Here is a 15,559-nt window from a genome sequence, read left to right as displayed (position 1 = left end):
ACCAATCATTTTCTCTCTTAGCCTCCACCTCCTCAACGGTGAAATGGGAACAAATATGGCAGATACTCTACACACTTAAGGAATTTGGGTGAAAACTGCCCAATGATCTGGCCAGATCCCCTGAGTCCCGTCTCCCCCCCGCCCCCACCCCGCCATGGGACCCACGGCGGATCCTGCCCCAGGTGTGTGGCACACCGTCCCCATCCTCGGTTGCCTCGTCCCCCAGGGGGGCTCCAGGACACTGCTCTGGTCTCCTCCAGCCTGCACGGACCCCTCTGCCCCCCATGCTTCACCAGATGACCCCGCAGATCAGAAGATACCACTAATAATGCTCACATAGTGACATTTATTGCGGCACAGGCAGCCCCCGCTTAGCTTTCAGGGCTAGCAGGAAATGGGCACAGAGTGAATCACTCTTTACAATGCATCTTGAGCAGAGCATTTGTAATGATTCCTTATTGCCGATCTTCATTGAGACCTCAGTGAGGTAGTCAGGCCCCTCCTCTCCTCTCATGCCCTCCAGCTAAGACTGTAGCTCGTGGTGACCCCTTCATCACATGACGGGATCAGAGGGGAGGGCGACTTAAGGTGGAGAGGCAGGTTGTCGTCCTCCTGGGATGCTACCCCTTCATTTCAGAAAGGGGGGTGGGGACGAAGGTTGCTAACCTGGGCCCTGAAGGTCAGCTCGTGAATCTGAGAAATGGCGGGTGCCCTTGTACCAAAGGGACACTGTCACACACAACCGTGGCCGTGGCAGATGCATATTGTTGTGTCTGCTCAGTGCCCATCTATGCCTCCCTAAGAGAAAGCCCTTCATCTGGAGAACCCTCCTCCCCCCAGGCCAGCATGCAGCCCTGGCTGTCAGTCAGAGGACGCTCCCGCCCCCCGGCCACATGCGCAGGGCATAACCCAACTCCAGAGGATAAGTCACCCCCTGAGGTTTGGCCAATCAGAACCAAAGGAAGACGATGAATCAGGGAACACGTGAGGCAGGGGTTGCTGGTGACCATGGTTCCCGTTCCTGGAAGGAGCCAATCTGCAGGAGAATAAAACATGAAAGCCGTCTTAACTATTTCCGGTGGAATCTCTGTCACTTGCAACCAGCCTTCCGTTACCCTATTAGAGATGCATTCTCTCCACCAGCCTTCTGGAGACAGTTCCCATTTCCTTGCTGTCTATTCCAGGCCAGCCCAGAGGGTGTGGCCTAGAGACTCGGAGCAGGGCAGACCCAGTGACCAGACCCTGGCCCGGCTCCCCTGGAGCCCCTGGCCCAGCAGGGACAGAACCAACCACGCGTCCTTTCTGCCAGCCCCTTCTAGGTCATACTCTGCTGCCCTCTGCTGCCCCCTGCTGGCCACAGGCCATCATGCGCTCCACTCTTGGGGTCAGGGTAGGTTTGGGGGCTACGTCCCAGGGACCCGAATGAGGAAGCAGAGGAAGCCCTGGGTCTGAACAGAGGCAGCTTCTCACAACCCCATCCCAATAAGAAACATCTCTGGAAATGCAAAAAGAAACAAACAAAAACTTTACTGTTACATGGGGGCTAAGAATACGGCTGTCTTCCCTTGAGTGAGAATAATACAGTAATACAAATTGGGAGTTGGATAGGCAGATGTTGTCTTCCAAGTGAGAGCCTCTAGGCAGGTTTTCCAGGAGGCTGGAACAATGGAACATAAGGACCGAGAGACGAATGGCTCAAGAGAGAAACGGAGTCAAGAAAATAATAGCAGCTAAGGGGAGGGTGAGCAGAAGTGAGATTCCAGGCTCACAAGGCAGGGGACACATCACCGCGGTGATGCTGATGCACTCCAGGATGCAGGACGGGGGCCCCCAAAAGCAGCCTCTCTGACCCATATTGCTCACTAATACCGAGGGGGGAAATAATAATTCACGTGTTTACAGTTTGTGGAACACGTTAGCACACCATATCACATCTGATTTCACACCACCTAAGGAGGTAACTGCTATTGTCTTCATGTTTTTTTTCTCACAAGGTAATAGGGATTCTTTTTTTTAAGTTTATTTATTTGAGAGAGAGAGTGCAAGCATGAGCAGGGGAGGGGGAGAGAGAGAGAAAGAGAGAGAGAGAGAATCCCAAGGAGGCTCCACGCTGCCAGCACAGAACCTGACGTGGGGCTCGAACCCACGAACTGTGAGGTCATGACCTGAACCAAAACCAAGAGTTGGATGCTTAACCGACTGAGCCACCCAGACGCCCCAAGGTAATAGAGATTCTGAGAGATGTAGTGGCTTGACTGAGGCAACTTCTCTGAGCAGCAGAGCTTAGACTCGAACCCAGGGCCAACTCCAAGTCCAGGGCTCCCTCTGCTGAATGAGACCACCTCTGTGTGGGCGGGGCCAGCTTCTTTAGGGTCAAAGAACGGAACCGAGGTTCAAAAATTTGACCCTGCTATTTAGCAGCTGTGTGCCTTTGAACAAGTTACTTAACTACTCTGAGTCTCCTGCATGAGTATATCTCATGGGGTTGTTTTATTTATTCTTGTTTTAAAGATTTTATTTTTAAGAAATCTCTACACCCAACGTGGGGCTCGAACTTACAACCCCAAGATCAAGAGTCCCATGCTCTACACACCGAGCCAGCCAAGCATCCTCATGGGGTTGTTTTATACCTCATATGTCAATGTATGTAAGTTACCCAAAGCAGGGCTTGACATTCAGTAGATACAATTACAATGGTCACAAAAATTAGCACACACATATTTCTTTTAATTTTTTTTCAACGTTTTATTTATTTTTGGGACAGAGAGAGACAGAGCATGAACGGGCGAGGGGCAGAGAGAGAGGGAGACACAGAATCGGAAACAGGCTCCAGGCTCCGAGCCATCAGCCCAGAGCCTGACGCGGGGCTCGAACTCACGGACCGTGAGATCGTGACCTGGCTGAAGTCGGACGCTTAACCGACTGCGCCACCCAGGCGCCCCAGCACACACATATTTCTAAATGCAATTCTCCCCAGGTATTTAGTCTGACTTTGTGTTTTCCTGGTGAAATCAAATTCAAGGAGTCTACCCTGTAGCTCTATCTCATCATCTCAACCATAGGAAAGAAGGCCCCCGAGACACCTCAGCTCCAAAGCAAGTTGATTGCTTTAATATTTATTTCACAGATGAGAAACTGAGGCTCCAAGAAGTTGAGTCCTTCCTTCAAGGTCACACAGGTCATACGTGGTAGAACCGGGACATAAACCCACGCCGGACCCCAAAGCCCTCACTCTTTCACGAACTCTATGAGGTTGGCCTGTGGCAATGGGAAGGAGTGTAGGGCAGATGGGGCAGCGGAGACATCAGTGCGGGTGCTGTTGCAGTGGTCCGGGTGAGAGCTCGTGGCGGCACAATAGCAGAGGAAGGGTTCAAAAGGGGCAGATCGCATCCATATTTAGGAATAAACTATGCAGGACTTACTGACAGATTCATTTGCTAAGAGGTTTTGGGCTTGAACAACTAAGTGAGTAAGGGGGCCATTTTCTGGAATGGGAAGACCAGAGAGGAAAGCCATTTGGGGGTAGGGCAAACCAAGGATCCCCCTTTGGCCTTAGGAGGTTTGGATGCCTTCAGACATCCAGTGGAGCTTTTGGGTGAATGCACCTGGATCTCAGGGGTGAGGTCAGGACGGGAGAGAGCAGCACAGAGGTGCTACTCAAAGCCAGTGGAGTAGACGTGATGTCCTGGGGGAGAATGTAGAGAAGAGCCCAGGACTGAGCCCCTTGGGCCCCGCAACAATTGGAGGTCCGGCGGGGGAAGGGGAAGGACTGGGGAGCTGGATGTGGTGTCCTAGAAGCCAAGAGGAGATGATGTTTCAAGGAGAGAGTGAGCAATTCTGTTCAGTGTCGATGAGAGGCCAAGTTCGGTGAAGACCCCAAAGTGACCAGAAGAATCCAGCCCATAACCTTGATTAGGGCAAACACTGTGTGCAGCATCCACCCCTGAGCCAAAGGAAAGCTCACCAGAATGGAATATATCACTTCCAGCTGCCCAGGATGGGGTTAACCATAGAAGCAGAAGACAAGGATGGAGGGATAGAGATTTTCACTGCAGATCTTGGCAAGGGAGGCTGGGCCATCTCTGTCTCCCCCCTTTTAAAGACTGGAAACATTTCCGTTTCAGCCCTCATTCATGCCATTATTCATGAATAATGTGATAGGTCCTGTGTTGATCACTGGGGACACGGCTGCGAATACATGACTTTGATCTTGACCCCGGGGAGTTTAAAAAGAGGTCAGAGACACTATAGCTCCTTATAGCCAACCATGGCCATGCTATGGTGGAAGGATACATCAAGGGCTCTGGGAACACAGTTGAAGGGTGAGGGAGAGCTTCACGGAGGAGGTGATATTTGGTCTGGGTCTTGAACAGGAGGTCAGCCAGCAGACAACAGAGTTACTGACATCCTGACAGAGGGAATGGAGACATGAGAGAGTATGTGGTGATGGGAAAACCACCCTTCCCTGCGTGGTTAGAGCAGAGTAACTGGAGAGGGAGGGGGAGCACTGAGACGTACAGGACCCAGGTCTTTATGGACCTTAAACTTAAAGCTAAGAAACTTGGACTTAACTCTGTAGGTCAGTATTTTCCCAAGAATGTCTTGTGAAACACGAATCCCAAATTTGCTCCGTAAAAAAAAAAAAAAAAAGAAAAAAAAATCAATGAATCAATAAATTCTAGGATCAAACACACTTGGGACATGCTACAGAGCAGACCCTCCTGGGGATTCACCATGTTCATTAGCATTTGAAAGCTCAGAGAAGAACCTATAGAAGAAAGAGAGACAGAGACAGACAGAGAGAGAGAGAGAGAGAGAGAGGAGGGGGAGGGAGGGAGTGAGGAGGGGAGGAAGGGAGGAAAGGGGAGGAGAGAGAGAGAGAGAAAGAGGGAGAGAGAACAAAGAACACTTACCTTTCAATTTTCTAGATTTATGTCCCACGCTGCCCTCTGTTCATGTAATGAGCACTGGCATCCCCGCACCATTACTGCTCCTCAGGCACACGGGTGGGGAGGGGGGAAGCTGAGCCAGGACTTGGGAATGTTTGCATTTTAAGCAATGATTCACCTGGAGGCAGAGGGCAGAGGGATGGCTGGTAAGAGGCCCCATTAGCCCTGGAACCCACAGATGAGGTCCAAGTTTACCCCTTTACCCTGGAACTAAAAATATCTCCACTGATTTCTTCGGCAAATATCTAATGAGCACCTTCTCTGGGCCAGCTGTGCTGGTGCTGGCAGTACAATAGGGAGAAAATCAGACGCCGTTCCTGCCTCGTAGTGCTTCCTGGCTCACGGGTGCCATTCACATAATCGCATAGGCTGAGGTTGAGGGAAAGAACACAGTCCGTAAGAAAGGAAACCTGGAATCAAGGAGGAGTTTCCTTCATAAGCCAGACCCGGGCTGAGACGCAAAAGACAGGTAGGAATTAACTCGGCAAGGAGGGGTGGTGTCCGCAGGATGGCATTCTGAGCAGAGAGAATGGTGTGTGCAAAGGCCCTGTGGCGGGCAGGAAGATACCACAACTTCAAGGCAAAAGGAAAAACAGAAAATAGTTGCCTCCTGGTCGTTCAGCAACTTTCACCGGCAGTTCTATTTGTGGCTATATATGTCTAGCCACAAATTAGAAATAAAATGCCCCCAGAGTGTGAGATTTGGATGCTCTCAAATGGAGGATGTCCAGAAAATCGACCAAAAGAACACGTATTTTGTGCTGGAGTTTCCTGCTTAACAAAGGAGAAGGTGAGGCATGGAGAGGATCCCCAGGCACTTGGCGAGGACAGGGGATGGGGTGGGGTTCAGCCCGCCGGGTTGGCCCAACTATTTCAAATCCAGTTCTACGAGGCCAAGCTTTCGTGCTCTTTGAGCACCTGCTTGGCACAGCATATGACCTTGCTCAGAAGGGGCCCTCTCTACCATCTCCTGAGCGATGAGGGTGAACCAAGCACTGAGCTGGGTGCTTCACGCACATAACCTCCTGTTGGCAGGCACCTGGGTGTCCCCACATTGTCCAATCTTGTGGCTTCACCCTGCTCTTACTATGTAAGCAAAATGGCCCCAGCATGTATGCCACAGGTGGTGGGGGGCACTGCAACCCCAACAATACCTGCAGGGGCTTCTATTTCTCCTAGACATCACGCGGCCGAATTCTCTGTCTCATCTGGGTCTCGCCCCCCCACCCCCGTCACTGGAGTCGTCCCCCTGCCCCGAACTAACCCAAAGAACGCTGCAGCCTTTCCTTTTGATTCCTCAAAGCAACCATGAGTGCCGTGCTGTTCCACCTGAGTGAGTTCTCCTGGAGGTCTGAGGACCACGACAGTGGCTACACAGCACAGCATGTGACTTAGAAGTCAACCAGTGCTCTTGACCTCAGCCGTTCCCGGTAATGCTTTGTCGCCACCTTTCGTCTTTAAGCCTGTGGGTGCTCGCCATCTTGCTCGGACCCCCTGTCTCTCAAAAGCCTCCTGGCCTCTCTTCCCTCGTTTCCGGGGGAAGCATATCCCTCATCCCCCCACCATCTCAGGTGTCCCGAACTGGGTTCCCCAAGAGGCAGAGCTGAGACGGGGATTTGGGTACGAGTGACTCATTTGGGAAGTGCCCCCCAGGAAGCAAAGCTAAGGGGCTGGGGATGACAGGGGGAGGGAAGGGAGCCGGTACAGAGAGTGTTAACAAACGGGTTGGCACCGTGGGCACCCGGGCCTCGGTGGCACTGGACACCCCTGGGAGACGGTGTGGAACACGCCTCACAGGTGGCCCCCCCAAGGGTCAGAGAAGCCGTGTTTAGCTGTCACCTTGCATCCGTTGCTAGCTGAGGGCTGCTCCCAGCCTGTACCTGGTGCAAAGCGAGAGAGAGCCCTCCGTCGGAAGCTTGCGGGACCTTGCAGAAGGACAGCACTGACGGCTGGGGGACTGGGCAGGGCGCCACAGCCCCTGCTACGACGGATCGAGGCAAGGTCACGCGCCACCCGTGGAGTCCACGCCCTTGGATGGAGGGGGCGGCCAATCTGCGCTCCAAACGCAGCCGTCGAGTCAGGGGACGTGTCGCTCCAAGACCCGTGTCCCTTTCCCAAAAGAAGGAAGGGCCCGTCCACAGCTGTGGTTTGAAAGGAGCTTTCGCTTCAATACACCCTGAGGGAGGCACCTACCATGACCCCCTTGCTATAAACTAAGTAACTGAGGCTGAGACAGGCAGTGAGGAAACCACGAAGCCAAGATTAAAGCACACACGTTCCTAACCGTATGGTCTCCTAGAGCCCGGGAGCGGCACTCGGGTTAACAGCTTCTCAACACGACAAACACGTCAGCCAAACGTTGCACATTTACAAGCGGGTCCTTCTCACTACCATCCTGGGCGTGCAGGGCAGAGGGCTACCGCCGTGCCCAGTTTACTAACGAGGAACCGGAGGCATGACAGATTCAAGCCTGGTGCCCCAGTTCCCACGGACTTGAGCCACGATGTCGGACAACAAATTCCAGCCCCCTTAACTCTCTAGGAACACCAAGAGCTGACGGCTGCAAGGCAAACCCGTGATCAGCAATCAGCGAAGATTACACCTACGCCACGTGGGGAGTCAGGCATGACCTTCTGAGACAAAGGGCAGCCTGTCATCCAAACTGTCCCCACCACCGCCATCGGTAATGGGAGCACAACGGCAGGTGCTCCCCAGCTTGTGGTGCTGAGTAATCAGTACACTCTCAGAAGGAAATAGGATCTAAAGAAGAACTCTCAAAAAGCGAGGGGGCCCCATCACCTCTCACCTCCCCCCTGCACCCATCCTCCACCCCGCAGCCCGAGCAGTCCTCCTGCGACAGAGACATGACCAACGCCTCCCTGCCTAAACTCTTTTTTTTTAAGTTTATTTATTTCAAGAGATAGAGAGCATGAGTGGGGGAGGGGCAGAGAGAGAGAGAGAGAGAGGGAGAGAGAGAATCCCAAGCAGACCCCACACCATCAGCACAAGAGACCGACTCGGGGCTCGAACTCACGAACTGTGAGCTCATGACCTGAGCCGAAAGCCAGAGTCAGAAGCTTAACCGACTGAGCCACCCAGGGGCCCCTCCCTGCCTAAACTCTTCAGTCACTCACCATTGTCCTCAGGACGAAGGTCAAACTTCTGAGCGCAGGGCATGTGACGTCTCACCACGAGGGTCTGCCTCCCTTGCCCGCCTCGTCTCTTTCCCGCCCCTGAGCCGTGATCTCAGGATCTGCCCTCCCGGGTGCCCTGCCAGGTAGGGCTGGGATCGGAGTCGTCCCTGTGTCTCAATGACCAGTAGGGACCATGAACAGACAAATGAGGCGGGTCCTGAGCGTGTCTTTCCAGATGAAGGGTTGAAGGGGCAGAGGCAGCTGGTGGGGAGGGGCAGCTCCGAGGGACAGGAGCACGGGCACTTGTCTTGAAGGAGAGTCTGCCCGTGCCGGAAGGACAGGTGCTGTCAGCGAGAACGCCACCTCCCTCTGGTGACCTTTCCCGAAGACATTTCCTCTGAATGTCAGGTTCGTTAGACACAGGATTGGGGGTGCAGGAATCCCTTTAGAACTGAATTAAAGAAGGACAGACAGACAGACATCATCCAGGTTTGTGGTGACAAGCCAGCTTGGAGGGTGAAGGGACACACTCTGCCTACGGGCCACTTTTGTCCTTCTCAGACGGCAGGGTCTCCTGTCAGGGCCACCCCTCCCTTCAGAATGGGGTTCCCAGCACCACCATCCCAGGGTCCGTCCCAGGGTCCTGGGGCCAGCTGTACCTAGAATGGGCCCTCAGTCCCCAGGGCTCACCAAGTGACTAACCAAGACCTGGAGTCCTAGGGACCCCGGGGCTTGAAGCATGTTGCTCACACAACCCCACTCCTCGGGCCCAGTGTGAGTGACCCAAGGATCTGTGTGACTCAGAACCCACTCTGGGTCACTCCATGCTGAACACTGGGGACACAGAGGTAAATCAGATATTTGCCCAACCCTCAAGGGACTGCACGTTTCATAAAGAAGACACAAAGGTACAGCAATGTTACCAGATGGTGGGCTCGGTGCCACGGCAGGGCTCTAGGCAGAGAGCTGTGAAGGGCTTCCCGTGAGAAGGTACCTCTGAGCTGGGCTTTGAGGGATGAATAGGAGTTTGTCACCCTGTCTGTTCTTTCCAGGAGACACCGGTTTCCAAACCCAGAACAGGCTGCTTCTGTGAGCGGTGAGCTCCCTGGCACTGAAGAGTACGGGATGACTGATCCCTTGGCCCTCTGGTCACAGCTTCAGTGCCGTGGAGCGTGGTCAGGGCATTGGAGAGCAGGAGACCCACAGATCTCGCTCCTCCAGTTTTCCTCCACAGCCCCTTGGCGTCACTGACCGCGCGGTAATGCACGCTGGGCCCCTTCTGCTCCCAAACCCTCAGGCCTCTCCTGTCTGCTGCCCCCACGGCTCACAGGAACCGGTCCCTTGTGCCATCTGCTATGGCCCCATGTGTTAGTGGCCAGGCCCAAGCTGGGCTAGCGCGGACAGGGACAAGACGCAGAAAAGCAGGAGAACCTGCAGGCTTCACTCCCACCCCCCACGTACATATGCGGGCACACACGCGCACACACCCCATCCTCAGAACCTCACCCCCTATCCGCCCTGCCTCCAGCTCCCTGCAGACCTCAGTGCTATCCTAGCGTTGACCTTACTGGACCCCGCGGCTCTTCCCGGGGCTGCTGGCCGGGACACCACCGCTCTCCACCCCGAATGCCGAACGTCCCCCTCCACCAGGCTCCTGGCTCTGCCCCCTCCACAGCTCCTCAGCTGCCAGCTCTGTCTTCACGCCTCCCGGAGAAGCAACTGTCAGCATGTTTCTGTGGCTGGGGATGGGAAAGGCGGAGACAGAGGGGCATGGGGAAGGGAGAGATGGCGAGGGGAGGCAGGTGGGGAAGCAGAGACAGAGACGGGGAAAGGGGTGGGGGAGGGTCAGGGACCACCCTGATGGGAGAGGAGTGGAAAGAACAGACTGGAGAAAGCCGCTCGGGCCTGGGGCTGGAAACGAGGACTCCCAGCTCCGTCACCCTCTGACTCTGCAGCTCTACTCGGGGAGGTGGCCACGGGGCTGACAGAGGGAACTAGGCGGATCGTGGGCACAGGAGCTTTTGCTTGCCTCTCACGCCACCGGGAGATGCCCGCCACGGCCCAGCCCCGGGTCATCTGCCCGTGTCTTCTCGGCCTGCGGCGGGCCGGGCCGGGCACACCCATCCGCTCAGAGATTGTCTGTCCCCCACAAGCCTGTTCCTTCTGTCCTAGGGCTGGCTTTGCGGGGCGCGGGGGGTCTGGAGGCACTGGGGAGAGCAGCCCCTCTGCCCCTGGAGACCCCAAACACAGGGAGACGGGAGTTCACTGTGAGAGAGGACTCAGCCAGAGGCAGAAACGAGAAAGGGATAGAACAAGAAAGACCGTACCGTAGGCCAGCTGCACAGACAGAAGCCAGCCCTGAAGACATGGAAATGTGGCCCAGCGCGGCCTTTCCGGCGTGACCCAGGCTGGGAGCTGAGGACAGAGAGGCTGATTATATGGTCACCCATGCTGACCCTCCCGACAACCTGTATACTGTCATTAAGCCACTTCACAGGAGGGGAAACTGAGGCTCCGAGAGGCGAGGTGACTGGCCCAAGAGCCAGTCCAGAACTCCCGTCTGAGCAGCACCAGAGCTCAGCCTCTTTCTTATGCACCTGCCTGCCTCCCTGTGGGTACAGACAGACAGAGTGAAAAAGGGACAAGTCAGAGCGCTCACGTGGGTATCAGCCCAGCCCCGGAGCCCAGAGCTAGGGTTTCCAGAAAAGCCAAGCAGTGCAGCGGACGGTTGGGCCCCCGGCTCGGGCCCCCACTGCCTGGGCCGAGCGTGTCGCCCATTTCCTTGCCCCTCAAAGTGAGGCTAGGAAAAGCGTATAGTCACAGACATCGCGTGAGGTTTAAATGAGGTGACTGCAGAGTGCTTAGAATGGTTCCTGGCCCACAACCAGTGCTTGACAAATGGTAGCGCCTGGTATGACTCAGGGAGAAGCATCCTGGCTGAACAGAGGGAGGAGCGGGGCGGGGGAGGGGGGCCTAGAAAGGCGGGAGGATGGGCAGTGAGATGGCACCATGTGGCCAGCGGGGCCTCGTGACGTCCCCACCCCCATCGCTCTCTCTCCTGAAACGCTTGGCGAGGCTGGATTTGCTGTGAAAACCACCTGAATTCTTCAGCCAGGTGGGCCTGAGGCGACGTGGTGGGGACCAGAGACCCCAGGCGCCCGGATCGCATGGCATTCCCGGAGAAGTCACGGACCTCCCCCAGCCATAGCAGTTGGGAAGATCCCCCCAGTTTTAACTCAAATGCAAGAGCAAGGAGGCATCCGTTGGGGCGCCTGGGTGGCCCAGTCAGTTAAGCGTCTGACTTCAGCTCAGGTCACCGTCTCGCGGTTCGTGAGTTCGAGCCCGCGCCTCGGGCGTGCTGCTGTCTGTCAGCACAGAGCCTGCTTTGGATCCTCTGTCTCCCTCTCTCTCTCTGCCCTTCCCATGCTCTCTTTCTCTCGCGCGCGCTCTCTCAAAAATAAATTAAAAATTTTAAAACGAGAGCAAGGAGATATCCAGCTGACATCTGGGTTGAACAAACTAGCGAGACCCATACGGTCCCGGGGGCCGGGTGGGTGGCGGTAAGAGTAAGGCCCGCTGATGCCCATAGAGCACTCCCCATGCACCGAACACTGAGCAAAGTGTTTCACACACTAACTTATGCAACCCTCAAAACAATCCCATGGCGTTGGCACCATTGTTGGTCCCATTTGATGGGTGAGAAAACCTGGGAACAGAGAGGTTGAATGACCTGCCTAATGTTGCACAGCGAATCGGTGGTGAGCTGGGAGGCAGAGCCAGAGGGCCAGGCTCCTGACTGCACCCGACTCTTATTGCCTCATGTGGCACGAAGGGTGGGCGATGAGAGAGAGCCACCTAAGAGCTTCCGGGAGCTCAGGTCTGCAGATGGGGTCAGCGCCCAAAGGTGAAGACCCAGCCAGGAGCGCTCCTGTCCCCGAGAAGCCCCAACAAGCCCAGAGACCGCCCCACTATTTACCAGGCACTGATCCCTGACCCAGGGGAAAAGTTAAGTGTCAGGGTTGGGCCAGTGGTGCCAACTTTGGCCAAACGTGTCACAGGCCAGCAGCTCTGAACCTACACGGCACTGTCCCTCCAGGCTGGGCCATGCTCTCCACCGAACACTTGGCTGGCCAGGCCTGGCCCCCACCCTCTCCCAGTACCCCTCCCCCGCCTCCATCCCACTGCTCAGATAATGCCACCATCTGGGGCCCATCTGCAGGGAGCCTGCCTGCTTGTTAGAGAGGAGGTATCTCCCATCTGTATCCCCCAGGAGCATCCTGGGACTCCAGAAATCCCAGGAGAGATCAGGGCATAAAACAGCCCCGTTAGCGTCCTGCCAGGGAGGCTGTGGGCCACACACCCGGGTCAGTGAGTCCGACAGGTCAGTGCAAAGAGGCAGCTCCCTGTGGTGGAAAGAGTATGGACTTCAGAACGACGTGGGGTCGAATTCTGAATCACTCCCATTGGACGGGGGCTTTGGGCAGGTCGGTTGGGTGGTCTGAGCCAGTTTGCTCATCTGTAACATGGAGATAACAGAGGACAGTCACCAGAACTCCATTCGATCATTTGTGTGGCCCTGGCACTTAGAACAGGCACAGGAAAGATGTTTGTGGAACGAATGGATGCGGCCAACCCGATGGCCACCCTGCCTTCCCTCTTGCTAACAGACCCCAAATTCAGGCCCGGCAACAATGGTGCCTGATGGCTCTAAATAAGTCATGCCGACACTGTTCCCCTTTACCGTGAATGGGGTGGGCACGTGACCCAGTTCTAGCCAATGAGATATAAGGGAAAGTCACCTGAGGATCTGGGGACAGGTTTCCATCCGGGAGGAAAGGAGGGAGGCGCAGGAACAAGGCTCTCCTTCTCCTGGACCTTTCTTCCTCCTCACGCCTTCCAGGCTGCTTTGGGAGGTGCGGTGTTTGCAGATGACAACTGGTAACCACAGGAAATGTCACCGTTAGCGAGGATGGCAGAAGAGAAAGAAAAGAACGTGGCTCCTCAGGGATACCATTCAGCTGCCAGAGCCACCCGGCACCTCCTACCTTAAAATTTCTTGTTCGTGAGCAAGAAATACCCGCTAGGTTCAAGCCACTTATTTGGTTTGCAAAATCTTACAGCCGTAAACATTCCTATCTGATGATACAAGGGCCAGTGAGTGAGTGAGTGAATGAATGAATGAATGCATGTCTTGTAGCCTGAAAATAATTGCGCGAATGTTTGTCATTATCGACAATATTAATACGGTAACACCTCATTTATTCAGAATTATCAGCAACAGGCTTTTGCTCAAAAGGAAATTTTCGAGATAATGGGAGTTTACCCCCTTTAGGCACCAAAATACTACTTTGATTTTAACCCTTTTTGATTTTTTTTTTTTAATTTTTCTTTTTCAACATTTATTTATTTTTTGGGACAGAGAGAGACAGAGCATGAACGGGGCAGGGGCAGAGAGAGAGGGAGACACAGAATCGGAAACAGGCTCCAGGCTCTGAGCCATCAGCCCAGAGCCCGACGCGGGGCTCGAAATCACGGACCGCGAGATCGTGACCTGGCTGAAGTTGGACGCTTAACCGACTGCGCCACCCAGGCGCCCCCCTTTTTGATTTTTAAAAATCGCCTGAAACGTATCACACCCCCCTGTATCTATCCCCTCTCACTGCACCCCCCTCAATACACACACACACACACACACACACACACGTGCACGCACACATACACACACACACACACACCAGAGGACGCCAAGCAGGAGTTAAGCTTAGCTTGGATACCGGGCTCACCAGTGAACACGCATTGCTAAAGTAAGGCGTCACCCAGCATTCCCCTGGGGCTGGCAGAGGTGGGGCTCCTGGAGCTGCTCTAAATTCCAGAGTCATCACCCCTCCCAGCCCCTCCCCATCAAGCTTCTAGACGGCACAGTGACACCTCTTGCAACCCTTCCCTGCTTGGACGGATTTCTCTGTTCTGGGCTGTGAAGCCAGGTCACCCATTCGCCAGACTTGTGTGCCACGTGGCTTCCGGCAAAGGCCCCTGACCAAGACGCTGCCGTAAAAGTACCAGATCCCAGAGGAGGAAGGCCTGGATCCTGCCCTAAGGAAGAGGATCATTCTTTTTTTTTTTTTTTTTTTTTTGAGAAATCTTTACTGAGCACCTGCTAGCCAAGGCAGTAGAAGCTAAGAATGCAAGCTTTGAAGCCAAAGATCCAAGTTCAAATCCTGACTCTGTTTACTAGTGGTGTGAACGTCGGGCAGGTCACGTCACCTCTCTGAGCCTCGGTTACCTTCATCTATATAATAGAACTAATAACGGTACCTTCCATGTAAGGATGATGCAAGGAATCCATAAGCTATTGTGCTCAATGCTCCTCGTAATGTCTTTTACTTGGTAACTTCTCAACAAACATAAGATATGGTCATCATACAGTGGACTTGTTTCTGGGCGGTGGAGAACAATGGCTGATAAGAATGGCAGGGCTTGTGACCCCAGAAAAGTAACAGCTCATCAGGTAGACCAGGTGTTTTCTAATACACATGAATAAATGCCAGTTGGAGAAGCCTGGCACAGAGACGGGTCAGAAACCCAAAGGAGGGTCTAGATCCCAGACTGGAGAGGCCAGAGAAGGTTTCCCAGATATCGATGCCGGGACTAAAAAGTTAGTGGGTGTCTTGGTTTCCTGGGGTTGCCTTAACAGATTACCACCGACTGGGTAGCTCAGCCTGATCTCATCTCAAGATCCTTGGGTTTATTACATCTTCAAAGCCACTTTTTCCAAACAAGGTCACATGCACAAGTTCTAGGATACGTAGATGTATGTTTTTAAGAGTTACCTTTCGGGGATCCTGGGTGGCTCAGTCGGTTAAGCGTTCAGCTTTGGCTCAGGTCATGATCTCGCAGTTCGTGAGTTTGAGCCCCGCATCAGGCTCTGTGCTGATGGCTCAGAGCCTGGAGCCTGCTTCGGATTCTGTCTCCCTCTCGCTCTCTGCCCCTCCCCCACTCACACTCTGCCTCTCTCTCTCTCTCTCAAATATACATAAACATAAAAAAATTTTTTTTTAAAAAAGAGCTACCATTCAACCCACTACAAGCAAGGGGGGGCAAGGCATAGCCCCAAATGATAGAACCCCCTGTAGACAATGTGAAGTGCCACAGGAGAGGGGTTCCAGAGGACCTTGTCTGGCCTGGGCAGAGGCCACACAGAGACAAGCAGCCTGAGGTTCCAGGATCCAGAGAAGGCACCGGGTGCTGTCACCAAAACCACAGGGAATCCCACATCCAGACAAGTTCCTTTCCTTCCCCTGAACTTGGAGTGACATCGGGCCACCGCTGTCATGACAGTCCTGATGCCTCCTTGGCACAGAGCCTGATGTCTGGCTCATGCCGTGGGAGTCTGGCAGCTCTGACCCCTTCTGTTCCCGGAAGCACCCCCCCTCCCCGAAGCTTCCACAGAGCTACTCGCTTCTCAGCATCCCCAGG

At 54.4% G+C, this 15,559-nt stretch overlaps 1 long non-coding RNA gene across 1 annotated transcript; it reads right to left on the bottom strand.

Moving 5' to 3' along the window:
• Positions 1 to 326: 326 nt before the first annotated feature.
• Positions 327 to 13,140, bottom strand: LOC122480291. Its single transcript, XR_006296544.1, has 3 exons — positions 12,883 to 13,140; positions 4,914 to 5,067; positions 327 to 1,036 (listed from the first exon to the last, which is right to left on the bottom strand). It is a non-coding gene; the product is annotated as an uncharacterized LOC122480291 (long non-coding RNA).
• Between the last annotated feature and the right edge of the window lie 2,419 nt (positions 13,141 to 15,559).

Source organism: Prionailurus bengalensis, chromosome C1 (assembly GCF_016509475.1).
Source record: "Prionailurus bengalensis isolate Pbe53 chromosome C1, Fcat_Pben_1.1_paternal_pri, whole genome shotgun sequence".
Lineage (NCBI taxonomy): Eukaryota > Metazoa > Chordata > Mammalia > Carnivora > Felidae > Prionailurus > Prionailurus bengalensis.
Note: the sequence above shows the minus strand (reverse complement) of the source record. Positions and strands in the feature narration are given on the sequence as shown.